This window comes from Somniosus microcephalus, chromosome 8 (genome assembly GCF_052327205.1).
Source record: "Somniosus microcephalus isolate GS21.2 chromosome 8, FLI_Smic_1.0, whole genome shotgun sequence".
Lineage (NCBI taxonomy): Eukaryota > Metazoa > Chordata > Chondrichthyes > Squaliformes > Somniosidae > Somniosus > Somniosus microcephalus.
Window position 1 is genome coordinate 274,107,924 of NC_140994.1, and position 18,158 is coordinate 274,126,081.

The window sequence follows — 18,158 nt, forward strand, 5'->3', positions numbered from 1 at the left end:
ATCAGCCTGAGAGGAAGGAATTAACTTAGTGTACAGATTGTCAGTGTTTGACAGCTTCAAAGAGCTGTCAAACGCTGATATGTCATCGGTCAAAAGCTCTTGACAGATGAAATATCAATCTGTGACATCACCTGTTGCCGGGTGGCCCTTAATTGGCCTGCTGAGCCCCCTGGGTGAGCTCAACAAGGTCAATCAAGTCAAAATGGCATGTGTTGGTCACAACTCAATGGAGTGGGACTACAACCCTGAAAGTTGTAGTCCCGCCTCCTACCCGACTCCTCAATGAAAATCCAGCCCATTGTTTTCGGTCCCCGCCACAACCTCCATTCCTTAGCCACTGACTCCATCCCTCTTCCTGGCAACTGTCTGAAGCTGAACCACACTGTTCCCAACCTTGGTGTCATATTTGACACCGAGATGAACTTCCGACCACATATCCGCGCCATAACTAAGACCGTCTACTTCCACCTCCCGACTCCGCACTTGCCTCATCTCATCCACTGCTGAAACCCTCATCCATGCCTTTGTTACCTCTAGACTTGACTATTCCAACGCACTCCTGGCTGGCCTCCCACATTCTACCCTACGTAAACTTGAGATCATCCAAAACTCTGCTGCCCGTGTCCTAACTCGCACCAAGTCCCGTTCACCCAGCACCCCCTGTGCTCACTGCCCCGTGTCCTAACTCACACCCAGTCCCGTTCACCCATCACCCTCTGTGCTCACTGCCCCGTGTCCTAACTCACACCCAGTGCCGTTCACCCATCACCCCCTGTGCTCGCTGCCCCGTGTCCTAACTCACACCCAGTCCCGTTCACCCATCACCCCCTGTGCTCACTGCCCCGTGTCCTAACTCACACCCAGTCCCGTTCACCCATCACCCCCTGTGCTCACTGCCCCGTGTCCTAACTCACACCCAGTCCCGTTCACCCATCACCCCCTGTGCTCGCTGACCTACATTGGCTCCCGGTCCGACAACGCCTCAATTTCAAAATTCTCATCCTTGTTTTCAAATCCCTCCATGGCCCTCGCCCCTCCCTATCTCTGTAACCTCCTCCAGCCACACAACCCGCTGAGATCTCTGCGCTCCTCCAATTCTGCCCTCTTGAGCATCCCCGATTTTAATCGCTCCACCATTGGCGGCCGTGACTTCAGCTCCCGAGGCCCTAAGCTCTGGAATTCCCTCCCTAAACCTCTCCGCCTCTCTCTCCTCCTTTAAGATGCTCCTTAAAACCTACCTCTTTGACCAAGCTTTTAGTCACCTGTCCTAATATCTCCTTATGTGGCTCGGTGTCAAATTTTGTTTGATAATCGCTCCTGTGAAGCACCTTGGGACATTTTACTACATTAAAAGCGCTGGGGATATGGGGAAAAGGCAGGGACAGGGTACTGAATTTGGATGATCAGCCATGATCACATTGAATGGCAGAGCAGGCTTGAGGGGCCGAATGGCCTACTTCCACTCCTATCTTCTATGTTTCTATGTTTCTATGTATAAATACAAGTTGTTGTTGTTATCTGATCAGTGTTCTTCTCTCTCTCTCCATTGAAACATTTTTGTCTCTCTATTTTGTCGTACTACAACCGTCAGCCTCTGCACTCTCCTCCACCCCTGCTGATCTTCAAATGCCTGATTCTGCACGCTGCCATCTTCACTCTGTTGAGACTCAGACGAGGAACTTCCTTGGAGCCGCCTGCTCCGCCATCGTAACTTCACCTTAATTGCGGCAGAGACCCGGTTGTGGCAGAGACCCAGATGCGGCAGAGACCCGGTTGCGGCACAGGCCCGGTTGTGGCAGAGACCCGGTTGCGGCAGAGCCCCGGTTGCGGCAGAGGCCCGGTTGTGGCAGAGACCCAGTTGCGGCAGAGACCCGGTTGCGGCAGAGACCCGGTTGTGGCAGAGACCCGGTTGTGGCAGAGACCCGGTTGTGGCAGAGACCCGGTTGTGGCAGAGACCCAGTTTACAAGCCGCGGTTCCGGCCAAGTTAAGGCGGGAGAGCGGGAGTGGCTTGGAGGAAATTCCTGGCACTCAATCTCCCCCTTCCTCCTACAACCTTCAAGCTTCTAAAGGTGAAAATTGCTGCTCCCTAATCCCTGTTTCTCGATGAACCTCACCTTCGCACCTACTCGTTTTAACCTGCGTGACATCCTGCACTCTGTTTTTGGCACGTCACCTGGGTGTCTCAATAACAACACAGCTCGGTGATGGTGAGCTGGTTAACACTCATTTGAACTAGGTGGAGTTAGCAGTGGTTTAGTCCCAAAGAGCTAACTATGGCTCCACGCCAAGTAACTATCTAACGTCTCAACCGCCGTCAGCTAATGGATGAATTCTCGAGGGCTTGTCACTCTTTTCCCAAGCTACATTGACAATGTTGGTTTTTCTAATGTTAACAATGAGGGAAACCAGTGTCTTGACTGCCTGTGGCTTTGGCAGTTTGGTCAACTGCAGAGATGAATTACTATGCAAATCAGAGGCAAATAATGTCATTAATGGCCCAGAAATTCAGGTCCCAACGCGTGAGTACGCACGGGGTACTCACCCGTAGGCCCAACGGAAGTGCCGGTTTCGTGCATGCACTGCACATGCGTGGGAAACCGGCACTTCCGTTCCCCTGAAAGAAGGGGTTCAGAGGTCGAACGTGTGCGCCGGAGAGGCAGCGCGTACGCCTGGAACTTCCGTTTTTTTTGCAGGTTTCTCCGGGAGGGTAAGTCTCCAGGAGTTACACTTTTAAAAAGTAGGCGCAAGGCGTGCTTTTTACAAGGTAAGTGGTGAATTAATTAAAATTAAAACATTTTTTCCACAGGTTTATTATTTTTAAATACTTTAAAGAAAGGTAAGTTTATTTTTAGCCCTGTTAGAAAATGTAATTAATTTTTTCAAAAATTTAAATTATTGTTTAAAATAGTTATTTCATGTAATTTATAGCTTATTTTAAAAATGTGAGTTTTAAAAAAAATTATTTGAGGTTTTACTGGTGTTTTGGGGCTTATAGTATTTATAGTTTTGACAGCTCTTCCTGTCAAACTTATGAATGAAGCATTCCCTGCTACCATTGGCTCCCCATGGCCCACGTGATCCCAGGGGACGCTTCGAACTAACTGCGCCCCTGGGATACGCAAGAACTGCGCGCCGGCAGTTGGAGCAGGCCCAGGATCGGAATCCCATGCGGGCTCACAGCTCAACGGCCGGCACGCTAGGTAAGTGCAGGTCGGGGGCTTGCACCCGCGGGAAGTCCCCGACCCAAATTTCTGGGCCATTGTATCAGAATCCTGTCTCCGACATAATCACAGGAGAAATTCCTTTTAAAATGTTGATCTCCGAGAGCAGACAATGAAGTCTTGCTGCTGCGTTAGGATAGGGGGAATGATTCTTCTCCCTGTTAGGTAATCCCTCGAAGCTTTGCATGGGCTGTGGAATCGAACCCAGGTCTCCCGCACGGCAGGCGAGAATTCTATTCCTGAATTACTGCGAGAAACAGCAATGGAGGGACTGGAAACATGGAACATCTGGGAGAGGGACACAGCTGAGAGCGTTAGGTGTGATATTTCACTGGCACTGTCGGACTGAGCTGAATGAAATATGTGAGGCGATGGTTGTCTGAGCTCTCGGTTGTGTGAGGTACAAGATGGCGACCAGCAGCTGTGGGACTGAATCCCAGTAAGAGTCGGCACCTTCTCGCCATATTCCTCAACTGCTCCCTCCAGAACCCCATCGAATAGTCTCCTAACCCCAGTTACACCTATTCCACAACTCGAATCCCGTTTGGGTAAAAAAGTTCCCCGGACTTCCCAATTGGTGCTTCTAATGAGCAGGGCTATGGGCAGTGCGGCTAATTGGGCGGGGAAGTTATGTTAAACTTAGACAGAACCTTGGTTAGACCACAATAGCAAAATACTGCGGATGCTGGACATCCAAAATAACAACAGAAAACGCTGGAAAAACTCAGCAGGCCAGGCAGCATCGGTGGAGAGAGAAACAGAGTTAACGCTCTGTTTAACTGTTTCTCTCTCCATTGATGCTGCCTGGCTGATGCGCTATCAATTACTCATAAAAGACTGAGAGTTAGAAGAGTAACCAAAGGCTTTTATTAACAACAGAATGGAGGTCTGCCTCGCGTGGTCGACCGGTCCATGATACTAAGGGCTGGGGAGCAGTCACCTTTATACTAGGACCTGTGGGAGGAGTCAGCCGAGGCATGTCCAGGCATGTACACAGTGGAATACAAACAGGACAAACAGGAATACAAACAGTGGTTTACCACACTGGCCTGCTGAGTTTTTCCAGCGTTTTCTGTTGTTATTTTGGTTAGACTGCACTTGGAGCACTGTGCACAGTTCTGGTCTCCATATTACAAAACGAATATAGAGGCACTGGAGAAGGTGCAAAAAAGATTCACAAGGATATTTCCAGCACTGAGAGGGTGTAGCTATCAGGAAAGACTAAACAGGCTGGGGCACTTTTCTCTAGAAAAGAGAAGGCTGAGGGGTGACCTGATGGAGGTCTTTAAGATAATGAAAGGGTTCGATAGGGTAGACGTAGAGAAGATGTTTCCACTTGTGATGGAGACCAGAACTAGGGGCCATAAATATAAGATAGTCACTAATAAATCCAACAGGGAATTCAGGAGAAACTTCTTTACCCAGAGAGTGGTGAGAATGTGGAACTCGCTGCCACAGGGAGTGGTTGAGGTGAATAGTGTAGATATATTTAAGGGCGAAGCAAGATAAACACACGAGGGAGAAAGGAATAGAAGGATATGGTGATAGGGTGAGATAAAGAGGGTGGGAGGAGGCTCGTGTGGAGAATAAACACCGGCACGGACCTATAGGGGCAAATGGCCGGTTTGTGTGCTGTGCATTCTATGACTCTAACTGCCTCATGTTTAACTTGAGTCTACAGGGAATCGAACCTTTCACCCCAGGAAAGGCTTTGTATGGATCAGCCTGCACAACTTAAATTGCTGTTTGTAGCGATCAACAGCATGTCATTCTATAGTGGACACTAGGTGGAGCCGAAGAGCTGTATATAGCTGTATGTATATAAGACTACACTACCCAGCTGTATAGATATTAAGACTACATTACCCATGAGGCACTAGGCTACCCACAAGGCAACAGTCAAGATGGCAGCCTGCACACAGGAGCACACATGCTGCATCTCTACAGATACTGTACCTAGAGAACGTGTACTGAATAAATGACTAGCTAGAAGCTAGCTGTGTTCATAATAAGAATGTCTATTTATTAATGAACATAACATGGTACCAAGACTGGGGTGGTGAAGATCTGCTGAAAATTGTGAAAAGCGACATGGAGAATTTGAAGCCACCAGAGCATTTGAATCTCGAGGGAAATGTCGACTACAATTGGCGGATTTTTAAACAACAATTCGAACTCTACATTGCAGCCATTGGATTCGGTACGAAGCCAGATGCAAGGAAAATTGCGTTGCTGCTTACGGTTGTAGGCCCACAGGCAATAGAGGTATTTAATACATTTGTATTTAATCCAGAGGAGAACAGAGAAAAATTAGAAGATGTGCTAAAAAAATTTGATGCACATTGCTCTCCCAAAAAGAATGAGACGTATGAAAGGTACATCTTCCGTTCTCGGACACAGCAACAAAATGAGACTTCTGATAGCTTTATAACTGATCTGAAACTGAAAGCACAGACATGTAATTTCTCTGAGCTCAAAGCATCCATGATTCGTGACCAGATTGTGTTTGGTATTCATGATAAAAAAGTTAGGGAACGTCTGGTGAGAGAAACCGAACTAAATTTGGAAAATGCGGTGAAAATATGCCAAGCCAGCGAGCTAGCTCGAAAGCACGCGAAGACTTTCAGTGAAATCAATTATGATGCAATTGTAATGAGTGATAATGCTGCTGTTGGTACTGTGTCCTACAAGGGGAAGAAACGTGGGCAGAACAGAAATGAAAAGCAATCGGAGGATGAAATTTTTAATTGTAAACGATATGGTTACAAACACCAGTTAAGACAATGCCCAGCGTTTGGAAAAATGTGCACAAAGTGTAATGGAAAGAATCACTTTGCCAAACAATGCTTTTCAAAAGTACAAACTAAGAAAGGGCAACGAGTTAATGTAATTGAGGACACTGATTTAAGTGAGACATTTTTTGTCGGAATGGTGTCATGTGACGATATCAAAAAAGATACAGAAAATGTGCAGCACTCAGAAATGGACAATGCTGAACATAAAGTCAATGCAGTAAAAGTGGACAAATGGATGATCCCACTGCAGATAAATGGAGCATTAGTTACCTTGAAACTAGACACTGGGGCAAAAGCAAACTTAATCAGTATGAGTGACATTAACAATATGAAAGAAAAGCCCAAAATACAGAAAAAGTCAGTACTACTGAAGAACTATAATGGACAGAAAATAGATAGCTTAGGTGTATGCAGACTCAAAGTGACAGTCAAAGACAAAGTGCATCATCTCATGTTTTCTGTTGTGGCTGAAAGACTTGATTCGATACTAGGTGACAAAGCTTGTGAAGACTTAGAACTGGTCAAGAGAGTCTACCGTATAAACTGTGCCATAAGCAGACCAGATGACTCAGGTGATGAAGCAGAGAGCCCATCAAGGATGAAAAGGCCAAAGGGTATCCATGTCTTCAAAAAGCCTAGTTTCTCCAAGAAGAAAGAAAAAGACTTTAAGCACAAAGAGAAAAAACACAAGGAGAAAAAGTCCAAAGATATAACCGCAGCAGATGTTGTTAAGCAGTGGAAAGAGAAAAAGAAAAAGAAGAAGCCTGCACCAGAGCAGGAAGCAGTTCCGGTGGATACTCCTTCTTCCCTCAGGCCAATCTTTGGTGTTCCATTAGCTGAGGCTGCTGAGAGGACTATGCTGTATGATGGGATCCAGCTGCCAGCAGTTTTTCGAGAGTGCATTGATTACATTGAGAGTTATGGCATGAAGAGTGAAGGAAACACTGAAACCCTCTCCAAGCAAAGATCGCAAGGAGACCTCGACCTATACAAGTGCAGATTGATGACAATGCCGCAACTGCATCTTGTCATTCACCGCCAGAACAATCTCATGAAGACACATCAGACTTACCCGTGTTGAGAAGATCCACACGTGAAGTAAAAAAGCCTGATAGACTTAATCTTTGAGTACAATGTAAAGCTTTGAAAATGCTTATGCTTATAGAGCACTAACAAAAGTGTTACTGATATTATCTTTATTGTTTTCTTGAAAGTCGATTGATATTGATTTTGTTAAACCTCAAAGAAAGGGGGATGTAGTGATCAATAGCATGTCATTCTATAGTGGACACTAGGTGGAGCCGTAGAGCTGTATATAGCTGTATGTATATAAGACTACACTACCCAGCTGTATAGATATTAAGACTACATTACCCATGAGGCACTAGGCTACCCACAAGGCAACAGTCAAGATGGCAGCCTGCACACAGGAGCACACATGCTGCATCTCTACAGATACTGTACCTAGAGAACGTGTACTGAATAAATGACTAGCTGGAAGCTAGCTGTGTTCATAATAAGAATGTCTATTTATTAATGAACATAACACTGTTGAACAGATTCGCCCCCACGGCCCGCCCCCTGGAGGGCAGATATCCCCCGCTGCTGGTCAACTGAGCAGACTCGGACACGGCGGTCCGGGGGCAAGTTGGCCGCTCCCTGTACAGTAGCAATCCTCATAACGCGGGCGAGTTATAAATCTCTCACACTGACGGGAAACAGTGGTGTAACCCACAGTCCAGGCTGGGATAATGGGGAAGTATTCCCCCACCCCCGATCTCACCGACATGTTTAACAGTGAAGCCATTCTGAGAGCGAGCCAGACTGTGCGTTTCCTGTGGATTCGAATATAATTCCAATCTGATCGCTCTGCCCCCCCCCTGAATTTCCAGAAGGGGATTTCCAATGAATTGCTGAGCTCATTTGTATCACTGTTAATAACTTTAATTTTTCTCTGCATGAAATTCATTATTTCAAATGACAATTGCCAATATGCAGATGTGTAAAATCATCTACTTCAGCGGAAATATTTCTATTTTGGATCTTATTAATGGGCCTGATGTTCATTCCTGCACAGATTGTAAATGTGATATTTATTACCACCCCAGGCCCGATCCACACTTTGTTTTCACAACACAAAAGTAATCAGTGTTTTTAAATGACGCTGATCAGATTACACACAGAAAGCTGGTTACGGAAGAGTGCCGCCAGCGAGCTGAGTGATTATCCAGCTGTTTTCGCAAAGACCGAGTATTGCTGCAGTGTAAACACAGGGCCAGTGGAGACAAAGATCGTGCCCACAGACGGTGCGCTCACAGACGGAGCGCCCACAGACATTGAGGCCCACAGACGCTGCGGCCCACAGACAGTGCACTCAGAGACGGATCGCTCACAGACGGTGAGGTCACAGACGGTGCGCTCACAGACGGTGAGGTCACAGACGGTGCGGTCACAGACGGTGAGCTCACAGAGGGTGAGGTCACAGAGGGTGAGGTCACAGACGGTGCGGCCACAGACGGTGCACTCACAGATGGTGAGGTCACAGATGGTGCGTTCACAGACGGTGAGGTCACAGACGGTGAGGTCACAGACGGTGCGGTCACAGACGGAGAGCTCACAGAGGGTGAGGTCACAGAGGGTGAGGTCACAGACGGTGAGGTCACAGACGGTGCGGCCACAGACGGTGCACTCACAGATGGTGCGCTCACAGATGGTGCGCTCACAGACGGTGAGGTCACAGACGGTGAGGTCACAGACGGTGCACTCACAGATGGTGCGCTCACAGACGGTGAGGCCACAGACGGTGCACTCACAGATGGTGAGGTCACAGATGGTGCGCTCACAGACGGTGAGGCCACAGATGGTGAGGTCACAGACGGTGAGGTCACAGACGGTGCGGTCACAGATGGTGCGGTCACAGACGGTGAGGTCACAGACAGTGCGCTCACAGACGGTGAGGTCACAGACGGTGCGCTCACAGACGGTGAGGTCACAGACGGTGCGCTCACAGACGGTGAGGTCACAAACGGTGAGGTCACAGACGGTGCGGCCACAGGCAATGCGGCCACAGACGGTGTGCTCACAGACAGTGAGGTCACAGACGGTGCGCTCACAGACGGCGAGGCCACAGACGGTGCGCTCACAGACGGTGAGGTCACAGACGGTGCGGTCACAGGCGGTGCGTCCCACAGATGATGAGCTCACAGAGGGTGAGGTCACAGACGGTGCGGTCACACACGGTGCAGGTGAGTGCAGCTCCAACAACTCTCAAGAAGCTCGACACCATCCAAGACAAAGCAGCTGGCTTGATTGGCACCCCATCCAAACCTTAAACATTCACTCCCTCCACCACCGGCGTACTGTGGCTGCAGTGTGTACCATCTACAAGATGCACTGCAGCAACTCACCAAGGCTTCTTCGGCAGCACCTCCCAAACCCGCGAACTCTTCCACCTAGAAGGACAAGGGCAGCAGGCGCATGGGAACACCACCACCTCCAAGTTCCCCTCCAAGTCACACACCATCCCGACTTGGAAATATATCACCGATCCTTCATGGTCGCTGGGTCAAAATACTGGAACTCCCTCCCTAACAGCTCACATCCCAGGAATGAATAAATAAAAAGGCTGGGTTGAGGGATATGGGGATTAGGTGGGTGGGTGGGGTTGGGGGATATGGGGAGAAGGTGGGTGGGTGGGGTTGGGGATATGGGGAGAAGGTGGGTAGGTGGGGCTGGGGATATGGGGGGAAGGTGGGTGGGTGGGGTTGGGGATATGGGGAGAAGGTGGGTAGGTGGGGTTGGGGATATGGGGAGAAGGTGGGTAGGTGGGGTTGGGGATATGGGGGGAAGGTGGGTGGGTGGGGTTGGGGATATGGGGAGAAGGTGGGTAGGTGGGGTTGGGGATATGGGGGGAAGGTGGGTAGGTGGGGTTGGGGATATGGGGAGAAGGTGGGTAGGTGGGGTTGGGGATATGGGGGAAGGTGGGTGGGTAGGGTTGGGGATATGGGGAGAAGGTGGGTGGGTGAGGTTGGGGATATGGGGAGAAGGTGGGTAGGTGGGGTTGGGGATATGGGGAGAAGGTGGGTAGGTGGGGTTGGGGATATGGGGAGAAGGTGGGTAGGTGGGGTTGGGGATATGGGGGGAAGGTGGGTGGGTGGGGTTGGGGATATGGGGAGAAGGTGGGTGGGTGGGGTTGGGGATATGGGGAGAAGGTGGGTAGGTGGGGTTGGGGATATGGGGAGAAGGTGGGTAGGTGGGGTTGGGGATATGGGGAGAAGGTGGTCGGTGGGGTATGCTCCACACTCCTTGCCAGAGATTCAATGGATTCGGGCACCCTTCCCACTGCACCCATGAGCTCAGTGTGCATGTCCACCGCCTGGGTGTTCATTTCAGTGATGAGCCGCTCCTCCTCTGTGTTACAGCTCAGCAGGGGCGTTGGGGTTACGGAGCGGGGTCATCAGCCAGGTGCAGAGTGGATAACCCTTGTCCCCGAGGAGCCAACCACTTGGCTGATGCGGTGCCTGGAAAAGTTCTGCCACAGTAGTCTGGCGCAGGATGAATGCATCGTGGCTGCTGCCAGGATAGCAGGCATTGACAGTGAGTATCAGCTGTCTGTGGTCACAGACCAACTGGACATTTAAGGAGTGGAACCCCTTGCGGTTTCGGAAAACCTCTGCATTCTCATGCGGTGCCCGCAATGCCACATGCGTGCAGTCAATGGTGCCCTGCACCATGGGGAAGCCCGCTATCCTCGCAAAGCCCAATGCACGTTTTTGCTGTTTGGCCCGGGTCATTGGGAAAGCGATGTACTGGCGTCTCCTTTTATAGTGGGCATTTGTCACCTCACGGACACAGCAATGGACCGCGAACTGGGAGATATTGGCGATGTCCCCAATAGCTGCTTGAAAGGAGCCGGTGGCATAAAAATTCAGAGCCACTGTGACCTTCACTGCCACCAACAGAGACATCCTGGTCCTCAGTTGAGGCTGCAGATCTGGCTGCAGCAGGTGACAGAGCTCAGTGACCACCTCCTTGCTGAAGCGCAGCCTGCGCAAACACTGCTCCTCAGACAAATGAATGTAGGAGAATTGTTGGCGAAATACCCTGGGAGGGTAAGGTCTCCTGTACAGAGGCCTGTTGGTCCTCCTCCGTCTGGCCATGGTTGCCACTCTCTCTCTGTGTCTCTGTGCCCTCCGATTCAGCAGGTGCAGGACGACGACTCCAATCATTGCAGCCCCCACAGTCTCTTGGTAATTAAAGTAATGAAGGTCACATCCAAAAGTACCTGCAAAGTGATGCTCAGTCGCCAAAACTACTTCACACAGCATTGACTCTATGCAAAAGTCTCTCTTTCTCTCTCTCAGAATCTCTCTCTCTGTCAGAACGAGTGGTGCAAAAATGTCTACCACAGAAAAAGCCAGGAAGAGGCCCCCTTTAAATAGCGCCCCCCCAGCCCCACACCGACTGGGAAACATTCCAGTCTACCTGTCGTTGCTTGCACCAGGCGGAAAGGAGGGGGCGGTGAGAGGCCATTGTCGGGAGCGGTGAGAGCGGAGACTCAGTGACTATTTAAACTCATTTTCGCTGACTTTTTTACAGAGGCCAGTGTCAGGAGCGGTGAGACCAGAGACTCAGTGAGTATTTAAACTCATTTTCACGGGCTTTTTTACAGAGGCCAGTGTCAGGAGCGGTGAGACCGGAGACTCAGTGAGTATTTAAACTCACTTTTGCAGGCTTTTTTGCACAAGCTTACCAATCTCACAGACTGGCGGCGGTGTTCCAGAGCCACATCACGATTCAAAACGTGACGCGGGCAGGAGGAAGCAGCTGATTGGGTGAGTACTTATACTACTCTATACTTTGACAGTTAAGGTTCATTGGCCTAGAAATTCATTGACGCCACTTTTGGGGCGCTCAAGTGGGGCGTCCGCTAAAGTTTGCGGCCGCCGCCAAATCTAGGCCACTTCTCCAATATTCATTAGCTTCGCCCTACTAGTTCGGGCGAGCGCTAAAACTGCTGTTGGACGCCTCTCTTTGGGCGCTAAGCCGGAGGTGGTGATCGATAGCGCCGAGGCCGGGCGCAGCGCAGGTGCGGCCATCTCGTGATTGACAGCAGACACCCTGGCGCCGGCCAGCTCTTAAGGGGGAAGGGTCGACTGTGTCTGCTGCCATGCCCTGGATAGTGGAGCCCTCCAGCTAGGCCTGAACACTGCTGCTGGACCCAAATAGCGCCTGAAGACATGGAGAAGGCCCGTGAACGTGCGCAGCGCTTCTCAGAGCGTGATCTGAGTGTGCTGCTTGCTGCTGTGGAGAAGAGGCGCCATGTTTTGTACCCAGACAATGGCAAGAAGGCGACGGTCCGCGTCTACAGGAGAGCCTGGAGGCATGTCGCCAGCAAGCTGTCAGCCAACAGCGACGTCCCCAGGACCGGTGCCCAATGCCGCAAAAAGTTAAATGACCTCACACGCATTGTCAGGGTGAGTACCCTTTCCAGTGACCTCCTCATCCTTGCATGTGCACCTCACATTATGGGCAAAGGGACCTGAAAGCTCTAATGGCCAGCCTTCATCCAGCAACTATGGGACAGGCATGAGCATCAATTGCACATTCTGCACTGAACACACTGGCCAAGCTATTCCACCATGGGAGGCAGTGCACAGCAGATCATGGCGACACACTGGCCAGGCTATTCCACCATGGGAGGCAGTGCACAGCAGATCAGGGCTACACACTGGCCAGGCTATTCCACCATGGGAGGCAGTGCACACAAGATCAGGGCTACACACTGTACTTAGAGGCCGTCCTTTCTCTTGCAGGCCAAGCTGGCCAATAATAAGAGGAGCCGGACTGAGACCGGGGGAGGCGGACCCCAGATCCAGCCGCTCACCGAGCTGCAACAGCACGTGGAGCGCATCATGGGTGCCCGGGTGATTGGCCCCATTGCATCTGGAGATGCCGACCCTGTTCTGGGCACCAATGGTAAGGACATCACCTTTTGGACCTCTCTCGTCCCACTTGCGCATCAGATCTACATCCTTTGCCACTGTCCGACCAATGCGCTGAATGCCACCACTCATGCATCCCTCGCTGACGCCCTCTCCTCACTCTAAAGCTACTCTTGTGCCTTCCTGCTTTCAGATGGGGAGGAGGAGGTCCCTGAAGTTGCCAGTGACAGCCCCTCAGAAGAGGAGGAGGAGGAGGAGCAAGAGGAAGGCGGCCCATCAGGGGAACCCTCAGCCGCGGCAAGCCATGCCAATGTAGCGGAGACGTCTTCCCTGGAGGGGAGCGTGGGGGAAGTGTTGGAGGGGAGTGTAGCTCCTGGGACCAGCGGCCTGCAGAAACGCGGGAGGGGGGTGGAAGCTCAGCGGCCTTCTCCCCAGAGGGGGGAAGGGTCGGAGGGGAGTCCAATTGCTGGGCCCAGCGGCGTCCAGCAACGCAGGAAGGGTCGGCCAGCTCGGCGGCCTTCTCCCCAGAGGGAGAGTCCGGCCTCCAGTCCGGAGACGGTCAACGCCGAGGAGATGCGCCGCCTCGAGGACATGTCCGCGGACTCGGAGCGCCGGCACACGGAGCTCATGGGGGTAGTGGCACGGATGCCTGAGACCATCGAGTCCCTGTCTCGGAGTGTGACCGAATTCGGGGCCTCACAGGCCACCAGTTTGGCGGAATTCGGGGTAGGTCAGGCAGCGACTGGCCAGGTGATCAGTGGTGCTGTGCAGTCACTGGCTGCTCTGATGCAGTCACAGAACAGGGCAACACGGGCACTCACTGCTGCCACACTCGCTGTGTCAGCCAGGCATCGCCAGGGCACCCGGCGCGCTGCAGCAGCAGAGCGGTCTGTCCCTCGGCAGATTGCTGCGCATGCTGCAGTGCTGGCCCGGGCGAGTGCCGGTGTCTCAGGCGACCAGCGAGCGCCTGCCATCCGCCAGCTTGCCCCCATTCCTCCAGCCGCCACTGCCACTCCCCCAGTGGAGCTGCCACGAGCTGCTGCAGCGACTGATGCTGCCCAGCCACAGCTGCAGCATTCACCAGCCGGCCCCTCGACGGCCAGACCTCATCTAGGCCGACTCCCAAGGGCATCTGCCATCACGACATGTGCCCCTCAGGAGCCTTCCCCCAGCCTTGCAGCAGCCACTGGCCTCACTTTGAGGAGGAGCAGCAGGGCGTGCAGGGGCCACCAAAGTTTGCAGAAGGCATCGCCCTCGCGGGACACAAAGTAGAGGGTGTGTCCAAATGGTTTTTTTTGGAATGGGTGTTTTGTGAAGGCCGAGGATGAGGCCATTTTTGTTTACATCTTTTGTGAATCCTCCCCAGGTTGTGGGAGTGAGTCATGTGTGTGAGTCTTTTTTGGGGGTTTCGTGTGTTTTTGGTTTTCATGTGGGAAGGGCCCTGAGTTTGGACAATAAACCATTTTATTTATTCACATTGTCCATGTTTGATCATTGAAGTGTTTGTTGCCTTAACCGGCTGAGGGCTTGCGGAGCGGCTGCAATCATGTTCTTTCATTGGCACAAGCCATTCCCTGACAGGGGGCCTAGAAGTGACGGTCAATAAGCCGCCGACGGGCGGCCCTTGGACCTTCTGCCTCCCTCCTGGGTTGGTACTCCTCGTCCTCCTCCTCCTCCTGCTCCTCCTCCTGAGGTGGTGGTCCAACGTGAGGTGGCAGTGCCTGAGTCCTGCGGATAGCCAGGTTGTGCAGCATGCAGCAAACGACGACGAATTGGGAGACTCGCTCCTGCGAATACTGGAGGGCTCCCCCGGAGCGATCCAGACAGCGGAACCGTTGCTTCAGGACGCCGATTGTTTGTTCGATGATGTTCCTGGTCGTTTGATGGCTTTCGTTGTATGCCTCCTCAGCAGGGGTCGTGGGCGCGCGGAGCGGGGTCATGAGCCAGGTACACAAAGGATAGCCTTTGTCCCCGATAAGCCATCCTCTTGGGTGAGGCTGTGCCTGGAACATGGCAGCCACAGTTGTCTGTCGCAGCATAAAGGCATCGTGGCTGCTGCCTGGAAAGCGGGCATTGACAGCTAGGATGCGCTGCCTGTGGTCACACACCAGCTGTACGTTGAGGGAATGGTAGCCCTTCTGGTTGCGGTAATCCTCGGCATGCTCCAGAGGTGCCCGCAAAGCCACATGCATGCAGTCAATGGCGCCCTGCACCATGGGGAAGCCCGCTATTCTTGCAAATCCCACTGCACGCTGCTGCTGCTTGTCCAGGGTCATGGGGAAGGCGATGAATTGGCGTCTCCTTCTGAAAAGGGCATTGGTCACCTGGCGGATGCAGCAATGCACGGCGAACTGGGAGATGTTAGCGATGTCCCCAGCAGCGGATTGGAAGGAGCCGGTGGCATAGAAGTTGAGAGCCACCGTCACCTTCACTGCCACCGACAGAGACGTCCTGCGCAGCAGCTGTGGACGCCGATCTCTGTGAAGCAGCTGGCAGGTGTCTGCAACCACCTCCCTTCTGATTCGCAGCCTCCTAACACACTGCGCGGCAGACATGTTGAGATAGGAGAACTGCTGGCGGTATACCCTGGGTGGGTAAGGCCTCACTTGGCGACGCCTGTTGCCCCCTCTGCGTCTAGCCAGGTCTGCCACTCTCTCACGGCGTCTGTAAGCCCTTCTGGCATAATGCTGAAACTCAGCGTTGGCACCCAATGCAGCCCCCATAATATGCTGGCAAACACTGAGATCTCAATGAAGGCAAAGATAATTGCAAAGCTCTGGCCTGAAGCCAAAAATACCTGTCCTAGTGTTGGGCCAAAGCAGTAAGCTCTCCTCCTTGGTCTCTCTCCAAAAATCCGTTGCACAAGAGTGAATGCTGCAAAATGGCTGCCCTTTATAGTGCAGGGTAAGTGCCCTTTAATTAGCACTCCCCGCGGCCCGCCTCGGCTGTGTACCGTTCCACTCAACAGTCGTTAGGGCCGCCCGGCGCACAATGGGGCGGCGCGAGTGAAGTTCCGGTTCCGGGCGCACAAAGGGCGTTGCACGACGAAATGACGTCGTGATCTGCGCGCGCAGCTGAGCGCGCGCAAAGACTTTGCGCCGGCGCTAAATGTCTACTGAAGTTGGGGCGAGCCGCAGATCGTGCTGCGCCCGGGCGCTAAGCGCCTAGCGCTCGAGATCTGCTCCTCCTAAGGCGCTAGCGGCTGGCGCAGCCAACGGAATTTCTAGGCCAGAGAAACTATTTCCGCTGGTGCGGGAGTCTAGGACAAGGGGACAGAACCTTAAAATCAGAGCCCGGCCATTCAGGAGAGAAGTTAGGAAAAACTTCTCCACACAAGGGCGGTGGAAGTGTGGAACTCGCTCCCACAAAGAGCAGTCGATGCTGGGGCTCAACTAATAATGTAAAACTATGATCCGTAGATTTTTGCTAGCCAAGTGTGTTAAGGGATATGGAGCCGAGGCAGGTGGATAGAGTTAGGTCACAGATCAACCACAATCTCATTGAATGGTGGAACAGGCTCAAGGGGCTGAATGGCCACCTCCTGCTCCTATGTTCCTGTTAGCATCACAAGAACTTGGAGAACCACCAGAGGGGGCATTGGCCGTGTCTCCTGCAGCTGGGGCAGGACGGCTAGCTGCTGCAGGACTGAAGGTCTGGGGCGATGGATTCCGCCGCACTCAGGCTTATCCTGTACAGAACATTGCGACTCTCTCTACTAACGTGGCTTTAAGCTGCAAAGTTTGTCATACTTTGTGACTTTGTAAAGTATTAACATCCCACAGGATTGTTGCGTTTAAGACAAGGCAAACGCTGAACGTCTCCTTGCAGTGGCTGATTTTAAATCCTCTTACAAGTCAATGATGAAAGGAGCCAAATAATTCCGAAAAAGGAATCAAGCTCCTGACATCTGCTACAGATTTGACTTCTCGGCTCATTGTTCCCCTGGGTGAGATTATGTGCATGGTGGAGTACCTCACACTGAAGCACACTTCAAACTGTGGCAGGAGGCTGATATCGTAATCCAGTCAGGATAGAGACACAAGCGCACCATTCAAATGTCTCACTCGGACTTTAAGCACTCCGAGAAAGTCCCTGTTTAGGATAGATTTTAAATATTGCTGTCACCCTCCGTCGGTTTGCCAAACAACAGACCGATTGGCTTGTATTTATATCGCACCTCATCCCATCTCCGAAATATCTCTCAAGGCTTCATATAGGTGGTATGGCAGCAAAGCACAGCAGCCATTTTGCACACAGCAAGACCCCATAAATGGGTCTGTGGGATGGCTGTACTGGGGCATTCACCCACAGATCAGGGGAGTGATGGTATCGGTTGGTATGTTCCTGAATCCCACATCAGTCACACCTAACCAGGGCAGTGTAAGACCAGTAGCAGTGAGCAGGTTTCCAAAACACTCTCCTGAAGATTAAGCCTTGTGACTGAAAAACGTTTAAGTTTTGTTTATATATTTAAAAAAAAGCTTGTAACTTTGGCTCCCTTCCAGAACTTGCTATTCAGTGATTTTCTTTGAGTATGAAACAGTCGGTACCATGGTAACGCAGTTTGCAGTGTCGGTTTGCACTCTTACATAAGGAGCCAGTTGAAAGAATCTGTGGCCTTTGTCATCCGGCATTGCAGCTTTCCTTTGGAATTGAACGAGTTGGTCGGTTTACCATGGCTCACCTCCCTGGCCCTGATTTTATAATGCCCTTTGCTTGAATTGGTTTGTTCCCCTGGAATAAATACAAGACCTCTGTACTGTTCCATTATATAGGGCGGCTCGTTTCAATGAGTTCTGGGAATCGCAGCGGATCCAGCCTTTAGATGACCCATTGTGGAGCCAATTAGTTTTTCCCCAGCACCTGATTATGGTTTTGCAAGCAGTGAAAGAGGATTTGCAGGCACTCTTTGGAGCTGCCTCACTGCTGATTTTCACTGAAACGTAGTCAAAAGGTTAGAAGATCAGCAATCCCTTTGCTAATCTATTGTAAGCATAGCCGCAGAAACTCACTCTCTCCCTTGATCCTCTACCACTAGCAATTCTGCTCCCAAAATCCTTACAGTAATTTACAATCATAAAAGGAAGTTTCACACACCACGCCATTGAAAATTTATCACTAAGACATAAATCCCATACGTCCATTATGTAGATTCGCGGGATCTTGTCCGTACACACCAGAGTGTCCAGGGCTCAAT